Here is a 6,169-nt window from a genome sequence, read left to right as displayed (position 1 = left end):
CTGAACCAAATCGGGTGTCAACCGTAAGAACGGTGGTTGCATAGTGGTCAAAGACAGGACCTTGTGCCAGACCGAAAAATTATAAGGGCGAGCTTTACTATTGCTCCTACAAAGGATAGTAATTACGTCCGACACGTTATAGACCATAATTAAAAGCATGTCAGGGGACATTGACTTAACAGTTGCTTGTTCAACGCTTTCCTTTACAACCGGACGGTAGTTTACCGAAAGGTAATATACGGGACAAGTAAACTGGACGTGTTGCTTTCCAAATACAAGGTTAGCAAGTGGGTGACACAAAACCATAAGTTTTGAGCTAAAATTTTCAAATCTGAAACCCATCAAACCCACAAAAATATTTTGCAAACACCGGTAAAGGGATATTCCGGAAAACTTATCTAGGGTAAAAACTAGATTTAATTTTCAAAAGATCAAATGTTTTCATAAAGATCCAATTTCCTTAATGGATCTAAATTTTTATAGTCATGTGGGACTGTAAACCATATCGTTACTACCATTGTTTATACCGCCGTATAGAAATCACTGATGTACAAAGTGTGAAGAATAAAGAAGTGATTCTAGTATTTCAAGACGATATTGCTTGAGGACAAGCAACGCTCAAGTGTGGGAATATTTGATAATGCTAAAAACGAACATATATTTCATAGCATTATTCCTCAAGAAAGACAAGCTTTTAGTTGCAATTGTTCTATTTACAAGTGATATTCGTTTAAATAATAAAAGGTGAAGATAAAAGACAGATTCGACGAATTGAAGACGCAAACGACCAAAAAGCTCAAAAGTACAAAAGACAATCAAAGAGGTTCCAATTATTGATAAGAAACGTCTCGAAATTACAAGAGTACAAGATTCAAAATGCAAAGTACAAGATAATAAATTGTACGCAAGGACGTTCGAAAATCCGGAACCGGGACCAGAGTCAACTCTCAACGCTCGACGCAACGGACTAAAAATTACAAGTCAACTATGCACATAAATATAATATAATATTTAAATAATTCTTATAATTATTTAATATATTATATTTATTTATAAAACCGTCGGTAAACAAAGAGCCAAACTCGTGTGAGCTGTAAAAGCAAACTCCGCGACTCGCGGAGTTTGAAGGCAAAAAATGCCGCGAGTCGCGGAGCCCCAATTTCTGAAACTCCCTATAAAAGCAACCGAATTCTGATCGCAAAATCCATCCTTTTTCTTCTTCTCTCATAAACGTATTATATATATATATATATATATATATATATATATATATATATATATATATATATATTATAATTTTAATTTTAATTTTAATTCTAATAATAAGGGTATGTTAGTGAATGTTGTAAGGGTGTAAGTCGAAATTCTGTCCGTGTAACGCTACGCTATTTTTAATCATTGTAAGTTATGTTCAACCTTTTTACATTAATGTATCGTAGCTAAGTTATTATTATGCTTATTTAATCCGAAGTAATCATGATGTTGGGCTAATTACTAAAATTGGGTAATTGGGCTTTGTACCATAATTGGGGTTTGGATAAAAGAACGACACTTGTGGAAATTATACTATAGTCTATTAATGGGTTTTATATTAACTAAACAATACCTTGTTAATTTAATATACAAACTTATAATTCGACGTATTTGTATATAACCACATACGCTTGACTGGGTACGGTGGGCGGGATATCTATAAATACCAATAATTATTCATTTTACCAGATACGGAACTGGATTAATAGTTAATAGACTTGTTGAAACAGGGGTGAATTACATTCAAGGGTAATTGGTGTAATTGTTAACAAAGTAGTAAAACCTTGGTTTACACGCAGTCGATAACCTGGTGTATTCATTAAACAAAGTATTAAAACCTTGTTACAATTCGAATCCCCAATTAGTTGGAATATTTGACTTCGGGAATAAGAATAATTTGACGAAGGCTTTCGCTCTTTATATTTATGACTGATGGACTATTATGGACAAAATCCGTATGGACATATTAAATAACCCAGGACAAAGGACAATTAACCCATGGGCATAAAACTAAAATCAACACGTCAAACGTCATGATTACGGAAGTTTAAATAAGCATAATTTTTTTATTTCATATTTAATTTCCTTTATTTTATATTTAATTGCACTTCTAATTATCGCATTTTTATTTATTGTTATTGTATTTAATTGCACTTTTAATTATCGAATTTTTTAATTATCGCAAGTTTATTTTATCGCACTTTTATTATTCGCAATTTCATTATCGTTATTTACTTTACGCTTTAAATTAAGTCTTGTATTTATTTATTATTTTACATTTGGTTTTAACTGCGACTAAATTTTTAAAATCGACAAACCGGTCATTAAACGGTAAAAACCCCCCCTTTATAATAATAATATTACTTATATATATATTTGTATTTTTATAAAAGTAAACTAATATAGCGTTAAGCTTTGTTTAAAAAGATTCCCTGTGGAACGAACCGGACTTACTAAAAACTACACTACTGTACGATTAGGTACACTGCCTATAAGTGTTGTAGCAAGGTTTAAGTATATCCATTCTCTAAATAAATAAATATCTTGTGTAAAATTGTATCGTATTTAATAGTATTTCGTAGTAAATATATAACTATTTTATATACACCTCACGAAACATCAGATACTCTTACCCTTCGTAGAGCCCATAGGGTAGTCGTGCTCTTCTTCCATGGAAGAATCACTATCCATCTGGATGGGGGATGGGTGAGATCTGTCTGCACCCCCTTTCATGTTTGATCCACGTCCGTCATCTACTCGATAAAATGAGGATTAATAACGTAAAGGAATGCGCAACTGCGTAAAGAAAGAGACGCGAAACATACCAGTACGAGTGCGTTTTGATGAAGAAGAAGTGGTTGATCTCTTTCGCTTTTTCTGAATGGGCACGTCATCGTGCAACGGAACAAATTTCCCACGAGGACACCGTTTTGGTAGATCAGCGTACTACGCTGAAACCTTCTTCTTATTTTTCTTGCGCGAAGAACCAGAAGTAGAGGCTGTTTTGACAGGGCGCTTGGCCGAAAAGCCTTTCCCCAAAGGCATACGATCCACACCCACAGACGCAGAGGATGAGAACTCAAGATACTCAGCGAAAGGTATCGCTGCCAAAATAAACGAAACCATTAAGAAAAAGGTGAAAAGAAAAGTAAGGTAAAACTTTTGTATACCTTGAAGATATTGGCTAAAGTGAGGGTAGTAATTGGGATCCGGCAAATGCTTGGATATACCACCAGTGTACAAAACATTGTTGCTATACGCACGCAATGGTATTGCTCGGCCTACACACTTATCCTCCATCGACTACTCGCTAGAACTTAAAGGTGGCGCTGAATTTAAACTCTCATCATAGCCATATTGCCAGGAGCCCACATTCGAAAACTCCATAGGAATAAATGAGTTATCCACAAAGAAAAAGCGTTCTTTCCAATCTGGCGGAGTTTCCTCCATCGGTCCGACGGTAAAATGAATATTATCACGAAAAGCGAACCAGCCAGTGTCAAGTCACTCAAAAAGAAATATATTCTTGAATAAATTTACTGTAGGAATAAAATTGTGAGCTTTACACCACATCTGGAAAACAACAAGATGACAGGCGCTATCAGGGTTGATCGAACATAAATCTGCCGCAGAGGACTGATCATATGTTGAGTGCCATGTGGGAGTGTTTAAGAACATTATAGTGTTAATCTTCGGTCAATGGTTACCGTGGATAACCCTTATTGAGATGATGATCTACAAAAGGGTGATTAATGACTTAGTTCACCATTAATGGCTTAGCCGCAATAATTGCCACTTGGGTGGTTTCGTAGGGTTACAGTTCATAATGAACATACTTGTTACCGTAAAGTGTTTTCTGGATGCAATCGTTAATCGAGTAATACAGAAAACGATAATTGTTATTTGATGATCCTAAGCTAGGTTTAGGGTTATATTTATAGCTAAACCCTAACCCTAGATGTATCCTTAAATGACTCTAGATCCTCCCATATCATTCCCATAAATATAGATATTATAGTTAGGAACAATATTTCAGTTATTTTAGGATAAGATATGCTTTTTTGGCATTCTTACTTATTTACTAAGCAAGAGTTCACCGAATGCAGCAATAGATACAATGCGGGACATGTTATACGTGCAACCAGCACATGATACGCACGATGCGCTAGGCGCAGAAGTACGCGTATCATTAAGTCCTCCCAGTTTAATGTGATACACGTTTCCCAAAAAAGTGTATGATATTAAACTCCAAGTAATAAAAAATTGATCGGTACCAAAAATTAGCACAAAATATATTGGAAATTATCAAAATAATCCAAAGATCACATGCCTGCAAACATTAAATGTAGCCTCCTTGCTGTCAATAAAACGTCTGCTAATGATGACTCTGCATCGGAGGGAGTCAGTTAATTATGACAGGCTGTCAAATCTTAACTGCAAGAGTTTTGCTATCGTACACTTATAATAAGCAAGCCAATGAGTTTTTCTATCATGCACCACATTCTTTTATTGTAACTCGTTAGGATTGCGACACGTGTATGACCAGCTGTGCGCCTTACACGTTTTTTTCCAATTTTTTCGCCCTAAACCTTTATGCTATAAATAGGGAAATGATTTTACCACATTTGGTAAAAATTCAAAAAATTCATCTTTTCTCTCCTTTACAATTCCGATCAAGTTCCGGCTAGTTTTTCGATTCTTAACCCATGTCAGTGCAATCTTCCATCTTCATCCCCTTTTTAAAGTTGTAAATATGTCTTTTTCATCTTTAACCACTTTCCAAGTCCAATCGATTTCCTCAACACTAGATGATGAATCCATACCAGCTATTATCGACCGGTATCCACTGATTGCCCAATACACCCCTACCCTTCAACTCACAAATCAATGAGCCCATAAACCCCCAACCAACATGGTTGCAGTCTACGGTGTAACCCTAGAAGTTGGAAACACTCGTATTCCTCTGACTAACTTTTTCATGGCGGTTTTGTCATCGTATAACATTGGCCTAGGGAAATTACATCCCTATGGTGATGCTCGTCTATCGTTATTTGAGATGTGGTGTAGGGCGAACAACCAGGAACCGTCGATTAATGTATTCAAAAACATCTTTCGTTACCAAGTTAATGAGCACGATTGGTATAGCTTCACCGATCGGGCAACTTTTACATCCGGTATGAAGAAGGGTTTAAATACCTCCTGGAAAGATTCCTTTTACTATGTCGATAGCAAGTTTGTTCCTCAAAAATTCGCTAACATTCTTCAATGGAATTCTTGTGCTAACCCTGCTTTAAATTGCCCCCCCTCCCCCCCCAATGACACGGCCGGAACAGGAATAGTTTAACCTCTGTTCCACTAAGAAACTAAGCATTTCGGTTTACCCAAACGAAGTTCTTTATTTGGCCGGAATCTCTTCCTACTGGCAATACAGTGGATTCCGTCCAGTGATTTTGCTTAACGGAAGGGGTATAATTTTATCTTCAAAATAATTACAAATTATTTATCTTTAGATACAGAGTATGCTAACCATTGTATGTTATTGTTTGCAGAGATGAATCTTTACCAGGTTATGGTTGAAGAAAGTTTGAAGGGTTATTCTGTGAAAAAGGAAGTTGCTGATGAAGATGTGCCAGTCAACGTCGCAGATGATTTAAGCGCTCCGGCTGAAGAAGATGAACAGCCTCTTAAGTGCAGAAGCTCTGTGCGTTTGAATCCTCCAGTGAAGAAGAAGAAGTCTGACGCCTAATCCTCTCAAGATGTTACATTGTATAACGTACAGTTTTCCTTATATCATACCTTTATTGCTTGCTTAGAAATGAACATATATGTTTCTGCATTGCAGTTTTGAACCTTGATGAAAATGCACCTCCAATAGTGACTCTTACCCAGTCTTCCATCAATGCGCCCATTTTAATGACCCGTCCTAATTCATCTGGATGAATACATTATATGATAATGCTAAAAACGAACATATATTTCATAGCATTATTCCTCAAGAAAGACAAGCTTTTAGTTGCAATTGTTCTATTTAAAAGTGATATTCGTTTAAATAATAAAAGGTGAAGACAAAAGACAGATTCGACGAATTGAAGACGCAAACGACCAAAAAGCTCAAAAGTACAAAATACAATCAAAG

The sequence above is a fragment of the Rutidosis leptorrhynchoides genome, chromosome 3 (genome assembly GCF_046630445.1).
Source record: "Rutidosis leptorrhynchoides isolate AG116_Rl617_1_P2 chromosome 3, CSIRO_AGI_Rlap_v1, whole genome shotgun sequence".
In the NCBI taxonomy this organism is placed as follows: Eukaryota; Viridiplantae; Streptophyta; class Magnoliopsida; order Asterales; family Asteraceae; genus Rutidosis; species Rutidosis leptorrhynchoides.
The sequence above is the reverse complement of the archived record's forward strand: the minus strand, read 5'-3'. Positions refer to the sequence as shown.